Source organism: Hoplias malabaricus, chromosome 7 (genome assembly GCF_029633855.1).
Source record: "Hoplias malabaricus isolate fHopMal1 chromosome 7, fHopMal1.hap1, whole genome shotgun sequence".
Lineage (NCBI taxonomy): Eukaryota > Metazoa > Chordata > Actinopteri > Characiformes > Erythrinidae > Hoplias > Hoplias malabaricus.
The window spans coordinates 28,598,372-28,621,885 of NC_089806.1; the positions used below are offsets into that span (position 1 = coordinate 28,598,372).

At 39.9% G+C, this 23,514-nt stretch overlaps 1 protein-coding gene across 7 annotated transcripts in view; it reads right to left on the bottom strand.

The window, feature by feature from the left end:
* The window catches only part of nrxn3b (neurexin 3b), a 325,560-nt gene that overhangs the window by 198,123 nt on the left and 103,923 nt on the right, over positions 1–23,514 (bottom strand). The gene's annotated exons all lie outside the window — the stretch shown is intronic.

The window sequence follows — 23,514 nt, forward strand, 5'->3', positions numbered from 1 at the left end:
ACTAAATGGTTTTAACAAACGACCTAAACGCTTCATAGGCAGACTACTAATGGCAGCTGCAACTGTGGGATCACTACTGAGTCTCGGAACGTCCGCCGTCAACACTGTCAATGTAGCCACTGTCAAACGTCAAGTAGGGGAATTGCAAGCTGAAATTCCAAACATTAAAACCCAATTAGACAAACAGCAGCAGCACCTGCAAACAATTGGGCAAACCCTACGTGGCACCGTCGTAGTGCTCAATGCTCACAGTGTCGCTTTGAACAAAATGCTCCAGACGGTTAACTCTATGCTTTCAGTAGTGCAACTTGACCTTGCCCACATCCAGCTTGTGAATATGCTATTGTCTGATATGCTACAAGAAATCAGCTCCTCTGTGGATAGCCTAGCCATGGGGAGAATTCCTCCCTACCTGGTGCCTCTATCCTTAGTACAGGAGATTTTGTCTATAGCAACTCGAGAAGTAGTTACTGATCTCCAGGCCCACCTAGCCTATACCTTAGGTAGCACCATCCCAATTTATGTTAATCCTCAAGACCGAGAATTAGCATTCATCATTAACCTTCCCATAATGGCGCCTGAAAACATCTACCATTTGAAAGATGTTGTCAACGTTGGCTTCTGGCAAGATTCTGCCTATGTTCGTGTAAAGACAACATCTCTTGTAGCATACCAAGACGATAACCCTGACCTATATCTGGTACCCAATTTGCTTATGTGCACACTCACTAAAGACATTCACTACTTGTGCCCTTGCAAACCTTTTATTCGTGACAGCGCAAATGGGATCTGTGGCCTTAAGCCTATGATGAGTAATACTCAATGTCCGGTAGTCGTCACACCCCGACGTTTGGTAACTAGTACTCAAGCTGAGATTGTTGGAAACTGTTGGTTGGTTAACACCCCCTTTAGAGAGGCCCTACTAACCTATGATCAACATGACACCTCAGAAAGGGTACTCTTTCCTAGCCAAACTTTCTGGGTAGACGTCCCTGTGAATGCAATCCTACATGTAGGAGACCTGGCCCTGTATCACCTAAACCCTGACCAATATGAGAGCGACATAGAAATCTCAGAGTTCTTCTCCAAACACACCATCGAGCTAGATACTAAAACACTAACTCACCTAGAATATGAGGGAACCCAAGTCATTGATCTAACACCCATAGATAACACTCTTAGAGAGCTGTCGTCTCAACCCCTATGGCCAGTTCAGCCTGTCACCTATGGTAGGATTAGGATATCTTTTGACCTTTGGTATAGCTTGGTTCTATTTCAAACGCACTCGAGCCCTCCAGAGCAGGTTAGAAACTTGGTCTAATAAAATGGTCAAATTCATTAAACATAAGAGAGCCCAGAGAGGTGAAACCCCAAGTTTTAGATATGAAGCCGAAGGCCATGTCAAAGAACCAGCTCTCGAGGTTCCGTTTGAACAAGACCTACCCCTAAATAATTAGAATCCCTTCAGCATGCATACATCAACATTCCATATGCACCCATACACTGATAGGAAGACATCAGCTCTGGAAATGTGTTTGAATATGCTTGCTGATCTCACCTTCCTCCACAGCAAAAGTTCTTTTCAGCTCCATGCTCCCTGCCGGACCATAAAACTGAATAAAGGGGGGAATGTAGTGGAGTATGGACCGAATAAGAGTTCTTCATAAACTCTCTCCTCTAATAAGGATTTTTGTTTGCAACAGAATCCAACATTCCACAGGATTGTGTGGGTGCCACAGACCCTGTTTCCCACACACACACACACACACAAACACCCACTTAAAGCCTGCATCAAAGGACGCCTGGTTACGGCCCAGATAACAAGCCCAGTTTATAATGCTTTTAGGCAAAAAGAAAAACAAACAAAGTGGGGAGTTATAATCCCGTTTTATAGCCGTGGCGCCTAAAAGGTGAAATTTATCTCATGTGGAAACTAAACAGACAGCCCCAGAGGGAAAAACTGACTGAACTCGGGTTGACCTCCCGGTAACCATCCGCTCAGGACGAACAGCATGGATCAACAGCGACCCCAAGTGGACATTGGCGAAACTACGCCTCGCCCGAGGTCGCCTAAACAATAACAAAAATTAATCAAATTCTGATAAACATGTGTACGCGATATGTATGAATGTCACTCTTTGTGTCTCCAGATGAACATCTATCAACCAATGAAGTGATGTGTATTACTGTTTTCAATCATGAAAGATAGTTCTGTCTCTAACTAAGAAAACGAATTAATATCTTCTAACATAATATTGTAAATGGGGCGTGAGCACGACGTACCCAAAATAAAATTATATGTAGATGTTTGATATTAATAATCCAGGACACTCATTGTGATATGTCACTAACATGTATAAGAAATTTCGGTATACACGAATTTTCTCCCTTATTCTTTTTGAATCTCTGATCCCTCTCTTCCCCCTTTCCTCTCTCGGGAAGCCAGTCACGTGAGCCTCGGACCCCGGATCCAATCAAAGGAAGGACACCTCCCAAAGGTGTGACCGCGCTACCTTTGAAAAGAGGGTGCCGACTCAGTTACGCTCTCTCTTAACTTCCTATTCTGAAGCCCTTAACTTCCGCTCTTACTTCTGAATGCTCTTACGCATTCTCTTTGCTTTACTCTCTCTTTTTAATTTTCAACCTCTCAAAGCGAGACGTTTTCTCTTCTCCATGCCGACGAACAAAGACTTTAAAAGAACCTCACTCAGCCCCCAGGAGACGTCTTGAGTTAGCTAGACTGTGAAAGAAATTAAGAACAACGTCGAGTGATTTGAATACCTTCTTTCCTTTTAATTGTGTTTATGTTTTATCGCCCAATCTAAGTTTAATCTCACAACTGATCAAAGCAGGTGAACTTATTCATGGCCAGAGTAAGAAACACCGCCGAGATAGAAGAAAGTCGTAGAATAAGTAAGCCTATTGAATCGATTTTCAGTTCTGGATCTGCAGGAACTAGCGAAACTTTTCGTCCAAAACGTCCATATGGTTGGACACTCCTGCTCAGGACAGTGAGCCAAAGAGAGGATCCTGCCGCCTGCGTCATTACACTCCGAGTACGCCCGAGGCGACTCGACCGATGAGGAAACAACTCCCCGCTGACCCAGTCTGGAAACTTCCGCGGGAGAACTGCGGAACCAAGCGAGACGCCATCACTTCCAGGACCTCAGAGAGCCTCTGTACCCAACGAGTGGTGAGAATCGACAAAAGAGTAAGCTAAACCTACGCATTTCCAGAGCTGAAAATTGAATTAAGTCTCGTGATAAATTTATACGTTAATTAAACCTCAGGAGCAATACATTAGTCATAAGTCCTAAGTGCCTAGCTTGTCTTTAAATTCGAATTGGCTTCACCTGCGTTGATGCCGTGAGATCTCAAGATTATGCTATGTTAAGTAAATATCCTTCTTCTTTTTGTTAATAAATACCTTCATTATTTGAAATCACAGTGTGTGGAGTCTGTTCATTAAAAGTCTGAAGATCCTGAAGAACTCCCTTAGTTTGACCATTATTCATTTCTCAAATTAATTATTAACATTTTAATTGCTTAAGCCAATTATAAAATTTTAATTACTATCAATCAAATATCAGTAATCATAAGAGTTTGAATAAGGTCAACGCTATAAACACAATATATAAATATATATAAAATATATATTCATATATTAAGGTATATGCAACATCCACTACACTTGTTTCGGACAGGGGTCCCCAGTTCTCCAGCCGCTTTTGGAAGGCTTTCTGTGCTTCTCTAGGGGTTTCAGTCAGCCTAACCTCTGGTTATCACCCTCAGTCTAATGGTCAGACTGAGAGGGTGAACCAGAACCTGGAACAGTCTCTTCGGTGCCTGGCATCCACCAACCCTACCACCTGGGCTGATAACATGTTGTGGACAGAATATGCTCACAACACACTCTGGCACTCATCTCTGGGCATGTCCCCCTTTGAGTGTCAGTTTGGATATTTACCTCCCTTATTCCCTGACCAAGAGACTGAAACTGATGTCCCTTCGGCTGCCATCATGGTGCATCATTGTAAGGCGGTGTGGCGCCGTTCACACATCACCTTACAGGCGCGGTCTGCTTCTCACAAGACGTTAGCAGACCAACAACATCAGCCGGGGCAATCTTTTCATCCAGGCCAGTGTGTATGGTAAGGGTCACCAATAAAAAAATGGCACCCAAATACATTGGACCATTTAAAGTCAGCCGGCGTGTCAATCCTGTGTCATACAGGCTTCAATTGCCACCGTTCCTGGAGGTCAACCCGACTTTCCCGTGTCCCGTTTGAAGCCCTACCTATGTTCCCCTAGATCCCGGTCGGTTGATCCACCACCTCCTCTCGTGATTGCTGGTTCCTTAGCCTACACAGTTCATAAGATACTGGACTCTCGTCGTGTGAGAGGCCGAGTCCAGTATCTGGTGGATTGGGAGGGTTATGGCGCGGAGGAACGCTCTTGGGTCGGGGAGGGGGGGGGAGTGGTCCTGTAAGGGACCACCTGCACTGTGGTCATCCCACTTCCAGAGGGAGACCACACTCCAGGATTCCTAGTAATCAGCCCAAGTGGGAACAGCTGGTGCTGACACTTCATAAGACCTCCGCGCTGCTCTCTCAGTGCGGAGTCTTCTTTCAACTTTATTGGGCTCTCTTCTTCCCCTCACTTCTTTTTCTTTTATCATCCCAGTTTGTTCCCAAATCAAATTTTGGGTTCGTCTCCTCTCTAGATTTAAAACTTACCGTCACAGTCACTACTACCTCCTACATAGTACACTGGTACACTCACTGCCCCTGCACCCAAATGACCCTGGTTCGATTTCCACCGTGTGCAAAGCACTCTTATCTGCACTTGAATCTTTCTTCTTGGTCAACTTTCCAGGACTACTATCACAGAGTCTCCCCTGTAGATAGCCGTCCCGTTACAGGTATGGTGTGTTTTATTCTGATGTACTGAGTTTATTTCTTCTGATGTTTACACTTGTTTCTCACCGAGTACAGTGGTCTCAGTACAGGTTTAATGACTGTCATGTTAAAAGGCGAGAGCTGAACAGATTGGCTGTAGAGCAAGGCAACCTCCCCCACACCTCTGCTGCATTTAAATGTCCTCAGTGGGGGAAATGTAACTTGTAAAAGACATCTAAGCTTTGAAACATGTTTATTGACTTGATTATTGTTTGTGGAGCTTGTGACTGCGAAATAGAACCGCTTAAGTCTCTCTCGCAATGTCTAGGTCTGTTAGGTGCTGAAAACATACGCGCTCTGCTGCGTGTTTGTCCCTCCTCCTTGGGTGCACATCACCATAACTCTGCCCCTGATTGGTCTACAGACTTGATTGACATGTTTTTGGAAAGCTGAGAGCCTAAGCTACGTGGCAGCAGGTGTGACATGGGTCCACGGTGATCATATTTTAATTATTTTTTGAAAATGTGTACTATTTTTTCTGGATTTTTTTTTCGGCCAGTACTCTTGACACAAACATGAGGATTACACAAACGGTTTGACGGAGAAGTTTGACTCAGATTTAGTCTCATTTTGAAGGGGACTATCTAAGGTAAGTGCTGCTGTGTTAACTTTGTGTGTGAGCTGCTTGTGGGCTCTTCAGGTTTTGAAAAGCTGCGGTTTTGTCATTAGTGAAGGAAGAAAAGTTTGAAATATCTTACTTTTTGGCTTTAATTCCTTAGTCCTACATTTTACCGTATATCCTCGTGATCCTAAAAGTCTGCCCGTTTGATTGGTGTATGATATGTACACATTGACTTAAATATGGCACCACGAAAAATCTGAAAATCTGTACTCTTACTAATATTTTTTCATAATTTCCAATAACATAGCAAACATACTTATTTATCAGTGGGATTATATGTAAAATGATGAAATCAATGAAAATCAGTGACCTTAAGCTTTAATTTGGTACATTAACTGTCGACTTTGGACCTGTAGTAGTTGAGATATACTGACAGATATAAGAATGAGTGATTTTTTTTAGGCGCCATCAACCAATGAGCAAAATAAGAGGCTAAATAACATTGGGTTTCTAGGTTACAACTATAAACTCAGTCGTTTATGATAGCAGATTATTGAGTGTATGTTACAAAGAGCAGCCGGTAACAAATAGTGAGAGCTGAAGAAGAGAAAATAATTCATACCGTTTTCTCTGATGAGACAACTTGTAAACATCAGCCTCTTGTGCTAATATATTGGCTGATGCAGATTATATAAAAAATGCCAAAAATTGGCCTGATTAATCAATCTCTACTGAAGCCTTTTTTCAGTTCCTCTACATCCCATTTCAGTTCCTTAGCAACCCATCCTTTTAAACTTCTAAATGACATCCTTTGTAGAGCCAATAAATTTACATGCTTTAAATTACAGTCCCTCTGCAGCCCATCTCCCTAAACAACCAACACTGTTCCTCTGCACGATATCCTCTAAACCCCTCACTCCTACAGCTCATTCTACCATTCTATCCCTTCACACCCAATCCCTCTAAACCCCCACCGTTCTGTCTCTCTACACCTCATCCTTCTAAAGCCCTCTCTAATACACCTCACTCCACTACATTCAGTCTACATCCCATCCTTCTAAAAACAACAGTTCTACATCTCACTCCACTCCACTTTTCTGCAACATATCTCTCTAAATCCACTACATTACCCTTTTGCACTCTCTCTCACTTATCTCTGTAAAACCATCTCTACACTGTCAGAAACGTTGTTACTGTGGTGATACCCTCAAGGGTACATATTTGTGTCTTTAATTAGTGAAAATAATTGCACCTTATTCCTTATTATAATTGTAGATATTAACATTGTGTTGATTTCACACGCCCCATTTCATCTCTACAACTTAGATTTCATTTTGACACAGTTCTATAATGAAAACTTACAAATATTCACCTCTCCTTGTGAAGAAGAGAATGTAATGTACCTTTAAGAAACCCAACTGAACTTTTAAACACTTGTACCTTTAATCGTCCATTTACACTGTTTGTACCTTTAGTGACAAATAATGTACCTCTACCGTACCTTTCTTTTCCCTGAGTGTACTACACCTCACTCCATGACACCCCATCTACTTAAACTTGCCCCATTATATCCCATCACTCTGATCTGCAGTTCTAGACCCTTTCCCCACAGCCTATTTCTCTACGTCCCACTACCTCAGTGCCATGTTCCCTAAACCCTTTTCCTTTACAGCACATTTCTCTTTACTGTCCTGAAAAATGCTACCCTGCTCTGAAAAAATATTACTGTTACAACCTGCTCTTACCAATGTTTACGTCTTACACAAATTTCTCCTTAAACTGCTCTGAAAAATGTTGCTATATATATATATATAAAAAAAATTGAATTTCTACTGTTAAAATGGACAGTACAATTCTGAAATAAAATTGAATATTGCCTACTGAAATATTCTGAATATTGTCTACTGAATATTGAAAAGTGACCTACTGAGTTTTTTTGAGCTGCCATGTACGACTGAGACAGAATCGCACTGCTACAGTGTCGTTAGACACACACAGATTTGTTTATTAAGAGATGATGCACAAGCAATGGATAAGTATGTGAACCTGGAGAATGCACTCTGCTGTCTGTTTCAGATTCACGTGCGATGGATTAACACCTAAAGAGAACATGGGTACAGCTGTGATGATTACATTTACAAACTTAGAAGACATGCCTGAAAGATTGCTAAAACTTTATCAGGTTTGCCTTGGACTGAAGGATGACGTTCAATATGTGTTCCTGCCTGTGTCTATTGTGTACAGAAACAGCTACTGCGGACACTACAGATAATATATCTCGTGAGGTGCAAATAATAATGTGAGAAAAATAAGTCACATTATAGAGAGAAGCAGAGACAATACGTTACCAGTAGCTACAAAAAGGACCCTCATTACAGAGAGAAAGAGACCATATGTTACCAAAATCTAAAAAAAAAAAATCCAGAATAAAGAGAGAAGAAGGGACAGTACCTTACAAACAACTACAAAAATAGCTCTCATTACAGAGAGAAACATAGACAGTACGTTATCAACTTATACAAAAAGATGATGCTTTCAGACAAAGAAGAAATATTTTACAAATCAGTATAGAAATGATCTGAATTTTCGTATAGATAAGAGACATAAATAGAGCATCTACTGTAGATTTAATCTACTACAGAAGATACACTGTGCACAGCACATAAAAGAGAAATACAGTATACTCTGTTTTCAGCAGAAAAAAAATACAACAATACAAACACAAATGAATGAAACCCTGAATCCCAAGGAGCTGAAAGCACTGACTTACTTTCAGGCGACTCAAGTTTCATATGCAGTATTTATGTGAGAGCTCTTTTTTCTGATCAGATCTCTCAGTGTGATCGTACAAACTACCAAAAAAAAAAAAAAAACACACCGGCAGCTTCAGTTGGCTTCACTGGAAAATATGTTCATACCTGTTCCCCTGATAACTGTGTACCTGAAGAAAGGAAAATAGAGTGGATGTGCCACAGTTGTCCTGATCATTTGCACGAAGGAAGATGCCTTCCATAACTTCTGCAAACAAGCTTCAGCTTGTAGCCATTCCATCAGAACTGTGTGATTGAAACATACTGGAAAGACATATGTGTGAAATGTGTGTTTTGCCAAGGTCAGCAGGGAGCCATTATAGGTGTGATGTGTCGGTTCCTTCAGATGTGGAAACAAGTAAAATTTTTACTCAGACCCAGCAATGAATTACAACTACTCACAGTGAAATTATAGAGACGACTGTGTTACAAAGGCCATTATCAGTTCCAGACAGTATCCATGCACAAAGTCCTTTTGGCTTTAAGCCAAGAAATCTATACTGAATACAGATATATTGTGGTAAACAATATATAGCCCGATGAATTATTTGATGTTTTTCCAGATGCTATGATAATGAAAGAGCTCCAGTGGACATTGAAAACAATGCTGGCAGCGAAGACACACTACAGCATAATCCTGAATGTGATCAACATGATGCAGATGATAAATATAAAAGCACAGAATAGCAAACAGGCCTTGTCTTAGAAACATGTCTTCACCACCAGATCTCGGTCAGCATTTGTTGTCATTTAATGATGGGATTTTGTATTGCAGAAGCTCTCATGAACTTCATGCAGCCTAATGCACAGCCCATTGGTGAGGTCATTGACTTATGTTGTGTGGAATTTCAACAACGATGCTCTCCACACAGTCATTGTTTTTTTTCTGGGTGAAAGATGCTCCAGAATTTGAGTAATGTGTAAAGCGTAAATAGCAGACATCGTAATTTGTGCTACGTTAAGCCGTATCTACGCTTCGTCTCCCCACATTCACCCACCTACTCTCCGTTATTCCACCCACCCCCCACCTCCCGTCGTACAGCCAGTGCCTGTGTTACTCCTGTGTCGTCACGTCTTCAAGCAATATGTAACCACTTAAAACTTTTTTATTTCTTTTTTATTACTGTTAACACTGTATTTCTTTTTTTATTTTTAGTAATGCTACATGTATATTTTTTACTAATTTGAGAGTTTTGTAAACATACATCAGTGCAAAAAGGGTGACTTTCGGAGTGGCTGGAACGCATTAATTGCTTTTCCATTATTTTAAATGGGGAAATTGACTCGAGAAATTAACTTTTCTACTTACGAACCGGGTCACGGAACGGATCAAGTTCATAGGTAGAGGTTCCACTGTATTATATATATATATACACACACACACATACACATTATATATATATATATATATATATATATATATATATATATATATATATATATATATATATATATATATATATTATTGTTATTAAGTTTAATATCTATTTAGAACTACAATTATCATTTATTTATTGATTATCAATTTAGTTAGGTTGTTTAGTCTGCTTTATAATTATTTCAACCTTTTGTTTCACCTAAATAACTCAAATAAAAAAACACTTTTTAATAAAATAATGTGAATGCTGGTGCTTGTTTAGAAAAGGAAAATAGGAAAAAGTCTCATATCCTGTTACTTCACCAGTTCGCAGTGAAGAGGAAATCTTAAATAATCAGTTTAACTCGTGGGTGGCTCACCATCTACTTTTCTGAACTGACCTGTTTAAACAAAACAGGTACTGTAAAAATTTTACTGTGCTTAACCAAGGGTGTTATAGCCCTTCTTAATTCATTATCTCTCACAAGCGCTTTCTTCACACAATGACAATTATAAACAAATAAACACCAATAATAACATTTTTATGTACATATACAGACCTTAATAACATTCACTTTTTTTCCTTGTAGCTTCTTTTTACACATGTGTCTGTCCACAACATATTTAAATTGAAATAAACTTTTCCTTGCAAAATTCAACTTTTAGTTTGTTTCTGTCTGCTCACAAACACATTTTAATACAACTATAAGAACACAGGGGAAAAAGTACCTCTGGAATGAACTGGAATCTCTGCTGGGTCGTCTCACCAGCTCTAGCCAGTAATGGCTATGAGTAAAAACATTGCACTCAACACAACGTTTTTTTCTTAAAACTCAATTAAAACCAACTATTTTGCTGAGTTATTAGCTCATTAACGACTATAAATCCAGTAATTTTCATGAGCACATGGTTAGCTAGTTACTACATGAACAAATGGGTTTCTCACCATTCACTGCCTTGTGTGGCTCATTTTCCAAGGGTTCACACAGACTGGGGGTTTTGAAGCCTCCTATCTCCTGTCACAGCGATTTTCTAGCTTTTGGAAACTTATTGAGTTATTGCTAGTTTTCTCACAGCCCTTGAAACTGTAGCTTGTCTTGTCCACAGCATGGGGGAAAAGAGCAAATCAAGGGGATGGAAGCTGGACCTGCTGCAGTGGTAGAGGCGGGACAGCTGATTGCTCACATATGATTCACTGTAATTAGCAAAACAGCAGTTTGCTCCAATCAGAGTGTTGAGCTGTGGCAATTACACACACTCAGCAGCTCCTGGGCGGAGTAAAGCCAACCTCTGTTTTGTGATTGGCTGTGACTGGTGTTAATGAAGATGCCTCCTGGATGCCTCCCACTGGAGGTATACCAGGCACATCCAACTGGGAGGAGGCCCCAGGGTAGACCCAGGATACGCTGGACGGACTATATTTCTCGGCTGGTCTGGGAATGCCTGGGGATCCCCCAGGAGGAGCTGGTGGAAATTGCAGAGGACAGAGATGCCTGGGCTTCTTTGCTTGACCTGCTGCCACTGCAACCCTAAAATGAATTAAGTGGAAAAGATGATAATGATGATGAGTAATTTGGTGTTGACTATCCAAATTAAGTAATCTCTTTAACTGGTGCAGCATGCTGTTCCAGCAAAATGTAACCCCTCACTTGCCAGAAGGCTCTTAATGTAAAATATTAACCATATGAAATACAGGTTACATGTGCAGGAGGTAGGGCCAGAAGTGTCTGGATTGTCAGATTCCATTTCTTTGGCTGAAGTCACTGAGGTACTTAAAAGCTTTGCAAAAGCAAGAGTGGCAGGAGTGGATGAGATTCGCTCATAGTTACTAAAGGCACTCAATACTGTGGGGCTGTCTTGGCTGACATACCTCTACCTCTTGCATGGTCCTCAGGGACTGGAAAATATGTGTCAGTTATCATGACATCACACTTCTCAGCCACACTTCTCAATCTGTCCAATAGGATTTTGGAAGAACAAAGCGGATCCTTTCTGGGCCATGGAACTATGGACCAACTCTTTACTATTTCACAGATGATTAAGAGGGCATGGTAGTTTGCTATTCTACTTTACACACGCTTTGTGGATTTGGAGAAGGCGTATGACTGTGTTCCCCGAGAGATTCTGTGTGAGGTGCTTCATGAGTATTGGGTGCCAGTGTCGCTTTGGCGAGCTGTATGCTACTTGTACTCTCAGAGTTTGAGTTGTGTTCACATCCTCGCCAGTAAGTCAAGCTTGTTCAGTGTGGGCATTGGACTGCACCTTGCCCCAGTCCTGCTTTTGATATTGATGGACAGGATGGTGAGTTGTAGCATGGGATAGAAAGGCTATTTGCGGACAATGTTGTTCTTTTGGCTTCTTTGCATGGAGGCCTCCAGCGTTCACTTGAGCAATTTGCAGCCAAGTTTGAAGCAGTTGGTATGTGGATCAGCACAAGTCTGTGTCCATGGTTATCTCCCGGAAACAGCTGGGGTGCCCCTTTCAGGTAAGGGGTGAGGACCTACACCAAGTGAAGGATTTCAAATATCTCGGGTTCTTGTTCACAAGTGATGGCAAAAGGAATCAATTAAGTTGATTGTAGGTTAGGTGCAGTGTCTGTAGTAATGCAGTCACTGTACCGGACTGTCGTGGTAAAGACAGGTCACCTATGGTCATGAGGTCTGGGTAATGATCGAATAAACGAGATTGCGGATAAAAGAGGCCAAAATTAGCTTTCTCTGATGGGTTGCTAGGCGTACTCTCCGTGAGGAGCTCAGTGTTTAGGGAGGAGCTCGGAGTAGAGTCGCTGCTTCACGTTGAGAGGTGTCATTTGAGGTGTTTCAGGCATCTGATGAAGATGCCTCCTGGATGCCTCCCACTGGAGGTATACCAGGCACATCCAACTGGGAGGAGGCCCCAGGGTAGACCGAGGATACGCTGGACGGATTATAATTCTCGGCTGGTCTGGGAATGCCTGGGGATCCCCCAGGAGGAGCTGGTGGAAATTGCAGAGGACAGAGATGCCTGGGCTTCTTTGCTTGACCTGCTACCACTGCAACCCTAAAATGAATTAAGTGGAAAAGATGATAATGATGATGAGTAATTTGGTGTTGACTATCCAAATTAATTAATCTCTTTAACTGTGTAAACGAAGGTGTTGTTATATATCTACCATTACCTGTATGTAAAAATCCCAATGTAAATAGTTTTTTTTTAACAATTTCATGAATGCTTGGTGATTACTCTGTGCTTATCCTCCAATAAACTTGACCAAGATACTATTTGTGTCATAAAAGCAATTGTTAAACAATTATATTTTAGGAAATTTTAGGAGTGAAATGGCACTAATAATTTATTTTATTCAACCATTAATACATGCTGAGATAACACAACATGTGTTTCTTATAGTTTAACATGTCATCAATATGATTCAATGTTCAAATTCAAGAATAAGTTACTTTTTCAGAAGTGAAATGTAAGTTTCTGTTAGAATGTCCATCCTGTTGTTTTCAATGGGAAAACCTGTGGTCAATCCTGTCACTTCCCGATCAATGTCTCATGCAAGGAATACTGGGAAAGTAATAAACTGCACAGACACATGGTGCAAATCTCCAGTGTGCGATTCACACCGTCTGTTGAAGCTGTGCTGATAAATGTCTCCCACAAAAACATCTTGACCAGATGGAGATGTTTTTGCTTTGACGTACAGGAGTTAGCACCCAAAATGGTTTCTTCTATTGTTATGATGTCAAGCTTGTTACAATAGAGGAAGTTTTTGGTGTCATACAGAACCCTTCTCTAAAAGGTGCTATATAGAACATCTAGAGCACATTCTCCATCGGTCTGAAGAAAGCTTCCCTGATGCAAAGAGCCCTTTAATCATGCATAAGATTATTTGAATTTTCAAGGTTCTATAATGAACCATGTTCTTTACTAAAGAACCCTTGTAGAGCCATAATTTTTAAGTGTGTTCCTATATGTAGGCACAATTTGTTCTTTTTAGCTCATGGTCACAGACAATAGACTGATTGAATGAAACCCTTTTTCTGTGCCGGGGGCTTTAATCTTGAAATGGGTGCAGTCAATGCTTAGTTTAACCATTTTCCGTCTGAAACTACATACCCAAATCTAGAGGCTATCTGTTCAGGCAGTGAATAAACTAGAGACATTATCGTGATTTATTTTTACAGAAAACCCTTCAAATTTGTAAAAGAAACCATTTTGAGATCCTGAAATATATATGAAGTGGTGAAAAGCTTATGAAAACCACAAAAAAATGTAGGCGCTTTTCTTATTTTTGAAAAAAAAAATGTTAGTGACTATAAACTGAAGAGTTCATGAGTCCCATTACTTTTTTCTTTTTAAAAGTGTGTCTCCAGGGGTCTATTTTCACAGGCTAAAATTTGGAGTTGATACCTCATACTGATTTGAAGTTATTGCAGCTGGAGCAGACAGTGAACAGGTGGCCTCTCCAAGTGTCTCTTTACGCCCCAAGCTCTCCATAATCAAAATTATAAATTTTTCTGCAAAATTACAGTCATACTGCATTCCGTTCTTACCGAGTGAACTGTCCCTTTAAATTCTGAGGCGCGGAGGCGGGATCAGCTGCGGCTGTGGGGCTAGCGCCTGTGGGGCTCCGGTCGGCCATTTAAAAGGACATTTAAATGGCAAATAAAGAAATATAAGCTCTCAGAACACGTTTATTGACTTGATTACTGTTTGTGGAGCCTCTGGCAGTTAAACCGAACCGTTTGAGTCTCTCTCGCAGCGTCTGGTCTGTTTTACCGACCGAATTTAGCGCTTTAGCAGCGCGCTAACCAAAGCCTAGCGATGTCCCGCCTCTCCCCGGATGTTTGCGCCTGTGTCTCTTCCTCTGAAATGAGTCATCAGTGGGTTCAAACGCGTTTGGCTGCACAGCAGGGAGAAGCGGGAAGTAGCCGGGCAGAGCGATGGCGGATCTTTGCGAGCAAGATTTTTAAAACATTTTCGTATTTTGTCAGAAGATTTTTCCGGACCAGCACTCTTGACACAAACATGAGGATTATATGCGAACGGTTTCCCGGAAAGACTCGCATTTGGTCTCGTTTGGAAGAAGAAATCTCAAAGTAAGTGTTGGCGGTGAAAATCCTTTGTTTTGGCGGTTTTCCGCGGTTTAGAAACAAAGACGCACGCGCGTTTCTTCAGACCTGAATCAGACCTGACGCTTGAAATATCTTATTCTTTCGGCTTTATTTCCCTAGTTCTACATTTTAGCGTATAATGGCTTATATCCTCTTAATCCTGAGAGTCTGCCCGTTCGTTTGGTGTATGGCTTGTAAATATTGACTCAAATATGGCGCCGTGAAAAATAAAAATGTGTCTAAAACAAAAATTATTTTGCATAACAACAATCCTGGCAAGGTGTATTTTGACCAAAAATACATATTTTTAAAATGGAAATATATATAAACGGTCAGAATCAATAAAAAGCCAAGACTTAAAGCTTTAATTTCGTACCTTGAGTGTCTAATCGATTATCGATTATACTATATTTAATATAAAAAACAGATGCAATTACAACAGTTAAAAGGGTTACACACAATGAGTTTTCTTATAGACATAAGTTTACTAAATGTGAAATGTATAAAGTAAATAATAAATTGAAAAGATGCCTAAATTACAGCGTGAACTAACAGAGATGCAACAAGGAGCCAAAAAATATATTAAAAGAAATGGGTTAATGTTAATGTGTGAGTGTGTTGTAGTGGAGGAAGGCCAAGTTATGCTGAACCTTTTCAAGATTATGGATTATCCAGATCAGGTGATTCGTAGATTTAAAATCCGGCCTCTGGCTTTCCAGAGGAATTCTACGTTTCTCAGCGTGAGCTGTGATGACTGCCATAAAACTACCCCCCCCCCCCCACACACACACACACATAGTCTGTTTGGAGATGAGAAGTTGATGAAACCCCCTTTCCAGTTTTACCCTGGGATGTTCGCAAAATGGTTGTCCCTACACTGAGTGGTCTGTTCCAAAGTTTATGACCACCAAACCACCATTAGGCCAGCAGATCGCTCTTTTAAATCAGTCAAGTAATCCTGGGAATGGACACTAAAGCTATCACCTTATAAACCCAGAACTCTCTTAAGAACATTAGTCAAACTAATGTTCATACTTAACCTAAGGAAGATCGCCAGATGTCAACACCCTCGCCAGTTTTCTCTAAAAATCATAGTTCAATCCACTCTCTCTCTCATAGATCAAGCCACTCTCTCTCTATTTCTCTCGTTTTATCTCTGTCCCAAAAAGAGTTATCTTGGACACTTATGCCTTTCCTAATCCAGTTATGCATTATCCAATGTATTATTATTGTTTAATCATGTGATATCCTATGTTATTCTCAGGTAAATATATACTAACCCTGTCTGCATGAATTTATATGAATTTCAGCAAACAAGCTGACCAATTCCTTTCTCAGCTTAAAAGAATGTTAATTAATCTCTAATAACTAGAATAGTTTGTGTACCTACATCTATATGCTTGATGTATTAACTCAAGAAAGGAATTAATGCTCAAATATACACGATGCTTTATTCATCACAGCAGAGGTAAAACATGATCTCTGGAGAACTTGAGAGACAAGGACCAATCTTAGAACAGGACAGGGGGCGCTCTGGTCAGTCATCGTCAGATATTTAAACCTTTAGAAATAACTCCATCAGCACCAGCCTCAATTTACTATTGCTTGTTTGTTGTTTTTCTTTTATTGCCCAGTCAAAGCATTTTACATACAGCTGACCAAAGCAGGTGAAAATTAATTTTGGCCAGAATAAGAAATGACCCCTGAGAGTAGTAAATAGTTAATATAGGAATTTCACTGACTTTCAGACGCCACCTCTGAACTTGACCAAAAATGAGGCATCGTTCGGCGCCCCCTTTCGGGGAATTCCCAACCAGGACAGCACCAGTGATTCCCTCAGGGAATCCCAGCTTACATCACCCTGCTCCAAGGATGCCGGAAGTGGCCTGCTCATCCTGGAGGTAATGCCTCCTTAGCAAGCACATCCTCAGCTGCTTCCATCAGGACTGAACCGAGCCAGGGCCTGGACCCTCTGCTGCAACTCTGACTGAATTGCTGTGCCCATTGGTTGGTTAGAACTGCATCAATGTAAGCCTCAGATATAATTTTCAGAGCTGATGTCTAATTAGTCCCTTGGTAAACTTACATTTTATCACCCGTTAACGTTCATTAGATTAGATCATATTAGTCACACAAGCCATATACATTTGAGTAGCCAATCCACCTACAAACGTGTGTTTTTGGACCCTGGGAGAAAACTGGAGTACCCAGAGTAAACCCACAAGACACTACAGAAGCATTCTGAAATGCAATATACTGACTCAGGAAATTAAATGCATATTACCTATGGGAAGGGCTTTTTCTAGTATATAAGGCATTGTGTGCACAGCAAACAGCAATGGTGTTTGAGAGCACAGATGTCAGTAAAAAGATTTTCAGCTCTGGGATTACAGATAATCCTTAAAGATTTGACAGTAAATCAGCCAAGGTACCCTGAGAAAAGGAATGGGAAGCAGAGAGAGAGAGAGGAACCATTTCTGTATGGTCAGAGACCCACAGCAGAGACGGTTTTAATAGACTCACTGTTGCATTTCTTTTTTTTTTTTTTTTTTGAGTCCTCTTCACTCCTGTACTTAGTGACCAAATGTACTATTTATTTTTTTGGCATATTCTGAATCTACCTAGAGACATTCATAACCATTCCTCCACTCAGCTCTCATGTTAAAACCCCTTTCACACCTGCACGGTCACGCTGAAATTTACCAGGAGGAGCTGTATTTATGAATGCAAATGTCCTTAATATTTGTCCAAGACATCTTCTGCACTTTATCCTTCTAGCCCCCATTTTTTTTCTTAGTGTGTTGTGTTGTATTTCATGTTGTGTAATGTATTTGTAAAGCACCTTGTGGCTTGTGTCTGTGAAAAGTGCTGTATAAATAAATTTAATTACTTAATAATTAACTAATAAAATGTCTAGTTAAAATCAAAGTGTGTGCAAGTGTGAACGAAGCTACAAATATTCCAGAGAATAATGCAGCATGCACATGCTGCACAGGTCCCATTGTATGCCGTGAGAATGCTTCTGAGACAGAAATTTTACACGTGTGTGTAAAAGGACTACTCTGGAAAATCTCCAGACCAGTTTATTTATCAAAACATCCAAAGTCAAAAGACTTTAGAACCTGAAGGATGTTTGTACTCTATCACATAAAAGACATAGATTTAATATAATTTTAGCTAATGAAGATATATATATATATATATATATATATATATATTAAGCTGAAAAACATTAGTTCATTCATTCTTTCATTGTCTGTAACTGCTTATCCAGTTCAGGGCTGGGTGTGTCAGGAGCCTACCCGGAATCAGCTAAAAAACATGTTAACGTTACTTTAAAATAAACAAAATCCATTGATGGAAAATTTCAGTTGTGTTCTGGAAACTACACCTTTTTATATGTCACTGGTGTGTTTAATTTTAAATCTTGTTGACTTTCTATTTATACAGCAAAAATCTTGGTGTCATAATTGATTCCAATTTATCATTTGATCAACACATAGGCAGTATCACTAGGATAGCATTTTTTACATATTCACAAAAATGGCAAATTAGAAATGCCTTATCCCTGCATGACACAGTGTCATGAATTCCCCTGTCTTGTGTGTTTCTGCTTTGTTGTTCCTAGGAGCACAAGGCTCTTTTTCTATTTATGTTCTTGTCTCCGCCCTGGTCCCACCTCCATCTCTGCCCTCTCGTTATCCTCCCCAGGTGTTCCTTTTCTGTGGTCTATGTTCCTGTGTGTATATATAGTCGCTTTGTTTCAGTACCTCCTTATCTGTTCTTGTGTGCAGATGTGTTTCTCTCACATTACCATCAGTTCACGTTTAGTTTTGTTTGGTTTATTCAAGACCACGTTTGTTTTCTCTGTTTGTTGTTTTTGCCTTGGTTTTGTTTTTAAAGGGTTGAGGGTTGGTTACATTAGCCTTGGACCTTAGAGCACTAGAGTAAGGCTAACAAGGGTGCATATTGTGAGGATCCTATGTCGAAGGACTTCTGGGACTTCCTCATATATGCACTCATGAGACCTATAGAACCCTCAGCAGCTCCAGCAACTGCCCCTCAGTCAGCTTCAGCACCTGCTCCTCGAGCAGCACGTGCCCTTCCTGCAGCCCAAGCCCCTGCCTCTGTGGACATCAATGCAGGGCCCCCTGCCTCCACAGATGTCAATGCAGGGCCTCCTGCCTCCGCGGATGTCAATTCCGGGCCCTCTGCCTCCACAAATGTCAATGCAGGGCCCCCTGCCTCCACAGACGTCAATTCAGTGGAGTTTTCTTTGCCACTGTTGCCCCTGGTTTGCTCACCTGGGTGTTTTATGCTTCATATTAAAACTGGTCTCTGTGAAGCTTCTTTGTGACAACATCAGTTATAAAAAGCGCTATACAAATAAATGTGATTTGACTGGATGGTGAGCAGTAGTTAATTAACTGGTGTATGACTGAACATCACGTGAGGCTGTATAGGTTATTCATTTAATGAATGAATTTTATTAATTTTGTTGACGGCAGAGGCTTTATTGGAATGGAGGAGGATAATGCAACTGGAATGTTTGTGCCCCCAAATAAATGGATTGGGGAGAAGGACAGCATTGTTCTTTCACACCCACTGCACCAATTCTGGTGGAGATTGGACAGGGGTGGAATCCCATGGAAGACATGTCCCCATTTTATGAATGTATACTTGGTGCAAAACCCCTGAGCACTTGTGACAGTGAAAATTGTAATTGTAGAAAATAGTCACACATTCATTCATTCATTGTCTGTAACTGCTTATCCAGTTCAGGTTCAAGGAGGGTCCATAGCCTACCTGGAATCATTGGGCCTCTTTCATGAAACACAAGCAGAACGAATTTGCGCGTAAATACTTTGTAAATCACTTTTTTTTGTAAATATACGGACTCACCAAGATGAGGAGAGATGAAAGTTATATTAGAAGAAGAGTACTGATGATGGAACCATCAGATAGGAGGAAGAAAGGAAGGCCAAAGGGGAGGTTTATGTATGTGCTGAAGGACGACATGCAGATGATGGGCTTGAAAGAAGATGTTCATAGTAGAGCAAGATGAAGAAGGATGATAAGCTATGGCGACCCCTAAGGGGAATAGGGGAAAGAAAAAGAATAAAAGAAGAATATCTGGATTCATCAAAATGTTCGTAGGTACAAACGAAATTGTACACCTGCTCCTGAAAAATCATAAAGTGTGTCTGAAAGACACAAAGTATTATCTGACCTGACTGAAATTTAAAGAAAAGTCAAAAATAATTAAAATGCTCAAACTAAATAAATAAACAATAAATTAATTAATAATCAAATGACATTTCACATAACAGTCCTCTTCCTAATACAGCCTGTTATTTAGAGCAACTTCCCATATAAAAAAGCAATTGCTTGCTGAATTATTTTGTTACTCGTGTAGTCAGTTACTTAACGCCTTAAGCTTCCGTGCAGCTTTCCCCACCTGAAGCAGAATTGTGCAGGGTAACTTCAGTGAATGTGCAGTAGTGTGCAAATGTGTTACGCCCCTAAAATATTAATTGTTAAAAATATATCTTCTAAATAACAGTGGTGCTTACAATTATATATAAATATAAATAGAAAATATTATTTTCTAAATGTATGTGTGTTGTGAGCCAGTGTTAAGAAAAAGTTTGTTTCCAGAAGATTTTCTTGATCGTATGAATTTATATAATGAAGTATAATAACATGGGCTGCACGGTGGCACAGCAGGTAGTGTCACAATGAAGTCCTGCTCTGAGGAGTTTGATGTGAAACCATGGGTTTACTTCAGGTGCTCCAGTTTCCTCCCACGGTCCAATAACACATTTGGTATGTGAATTGGCAACTCAAAAGAGTCCATAGGTGTGAGTGAATGTGTATTTGTGTGTCTCGCCATGTGAAGGACTGGCGCCTCTTCCAGGATGTGAACCCTTGCGCACAGGTAGGCTCTGGACCAACCGCGACCCTGATCTGGATAAGCGGTTACAGATAAAGTATGAATAATAACCTCACAGGAAGACATGTAAACACACAGAATATCACACTTACTGTAAAAACACATCATTTAATGATAATAACTTTTTAAATCTCATTTTCTCAGTACCTGAAAAATTTGCACAGTACTATATAACTCACCTTTTAGACAGCATTATCCTTATAATGTCTTGCAATACATTCCCATAAGTGAGCAATTAATATACATAGAATGAATCTAAAAAGTGCAGATCTGAATGCACTTCAATAAAATTGATGTCCGCTCAGAACATTTGGTTTCTTTTACTTTCCTGTGAAGGCTTTTTGCTGCGGCACCTCAGTCATTCATGGGCGGAGATTATGGTAATGCCATGTTACAAAGAAACATGCATGCCCACCCAATTTGCGAACATTTGATATTCACTAACATACACACATTATACTAAAAAATCTGGTGGAAATGGAATGTCCAATTCTTCATACATTATGTGCACTTTACTCATGTTTTTTATGAAGGTTTCATGAATGAAACCCAGGAAACCCAGGCGGACATGGGGAGAACACACCAAACTCACCGACAGTCACCCATAGCGCAACTTGAACCCACAACCTCCAGGTCCCTGGACGTGTGTGACTGCAACACTACCTGCTGCACGCCCATGGTCACACATGTGTGTCAAAAAATTTGAAGTCACAGTGAAAATCTCTTGTTGCAAACATGTAGGTTTTTTCTATTCCACAAATACAACTTAACAGTTACACCTTTACAATTTTTTTTATTACAACTCTACATATTTGTGCATCTGTGGAGCCAGGGGCGGACACTTTTCAGAGATCAGCGAACCCTTCTGACAAATCAGAGGACTCATTAAGCACCTGTTGAATGCTACTGGCTAAGGTCTCCTGGATCTGTATAGGACTGCATCCTACAAAAGCCTTCTCCAGAAAACAAACTTGGAGGACCAAGGGTCAATGAAGAAAATGGAATGGAAATTGGGAAATTACTCTTTCAAGTCTTAAAAATTCAGATCCAAAAATACAAATCTAGGCCAGAGATCAACCAGTGTTTGGCTCTGTGTTAGTTGCATTACTCCGCTGTTCAAAAGCTCAGCAGGACACAGCTTGGAACTCAGCAACAATTACACACACATTATATTTCACAAAGAGAGGATGACTGCTAAATTTGTCTTATTTTATGTGAGTGTGTGTATTTGCCAGAAAATCTTTAAAGGGAAGTGGTGGGGAGTTTATAAATCTCCATATAGCTAAGCACAACCACATTAAACTTCATGTGTTTTACTCCAACAAGTTACATTTAATAAATAAGTAATTGTAATTTTTAAAATCAACTAAATGGTCTTGGTCTTCTTTTTTAGACCATCTAATGTGTATTAAATAAAATAATCAAGAAAAGCGCTGATGTCTGTGATATATATTATGAACAAAACATTGTGATCCTTTTTCATTTATACATTTATTAGTCCTGCTTTCCATATTTTCTGTACAACACAATCACATAATAAAAGTCACATGCAAACTAAGATTATTATTACTATTATATGAAGCATCAAAGCTTCTCCAGGCCTGCAAATGATAAGGGTATGTTTTTTGGGATTTCCTGTTATTGAATTGAATTTATTATGCCAGAAAGACCTCTGTGACAATCTCTATATGGATAATTTCGGTCTGGCAAAACTAGGCTTGCCTTTTTTCTCTTTGTTTATTATAGTTCTTAATATTAAATTGTGTCTATTAAAATGTCCTGTGGATGCCCACAATGACCATTTCATATGAGAGAGCTGTTGGCTCTTCAGCAGGAGTGTTTGAAGGTCTAAGGCTAAAACTATAAAAGGATAACAGGATTTAGGGATACAATTCCAGTCAAGTGACAAAGTGATACTTTAAAAGAATGGTCTATTAATTTATTTTTGTATAATTTACAGTTTTTGTATAACATGTTTCTCTTAACAACACCAATATATCTTTTTTTTAAAACAAGTGTAGTGTTTTTATTAGGTCATCTTATGTATTATTAGTATGTTTTGATATAACCTTAGTCAAAAATAGAATTATTTTTAATGTTGTTTTTTTTGTGTATATTTCAGTTGCACATTCCTATTTAACAGCATGTGGCGTACATTGACAATATCTACAATAACTACAGACCTGTCATGGCAGTCTTTCTTAAATCACTGGATGTACAACTAACCAGAAATTACACTGACACCTCATTAAAATGCCGTGCTTGTCAAGTGTATAAGTTCTTTGCCAATTTTACAGTTTCTCTAACAAACTTCTTAGTAATTTTGGATCCGAGGATACAAATTGTTGAAGTCTTCCATGTGGAATTTTAGTCAGTTTTTGCTGGATAAATGACTTCTGCATTCTCTACTTCATAGGAGACTGGTCTGGACTGCACACGGCCTGTGTCAAGCACACAACACTGTCTAAGTCTACAAACTCAGTTGCAGCACTTGCAGATTGTGACCCAGCATCATTTTTGTTTAAAACAAATGGATACTCAGAGAGAATTTATCTTGGTAGCAGATATGACATCCTAGTAACCCCTCCCTCTGCTTCTTCTTTCGTGTTTAGGTTTAAGCCCTGTCTTATTCTTTTACGTGCCATTTGTGATGTGTTGTGTTTCTCTTCCTTCTTGGTCAGTTACCCCTGTGTCTTGTTATATATTTGCTGTTATTCCCATTGTTTTTTTGTCCTTAAGGTTTCTTTGTTATTTGTCCTCCCTGGTCCATTGTCT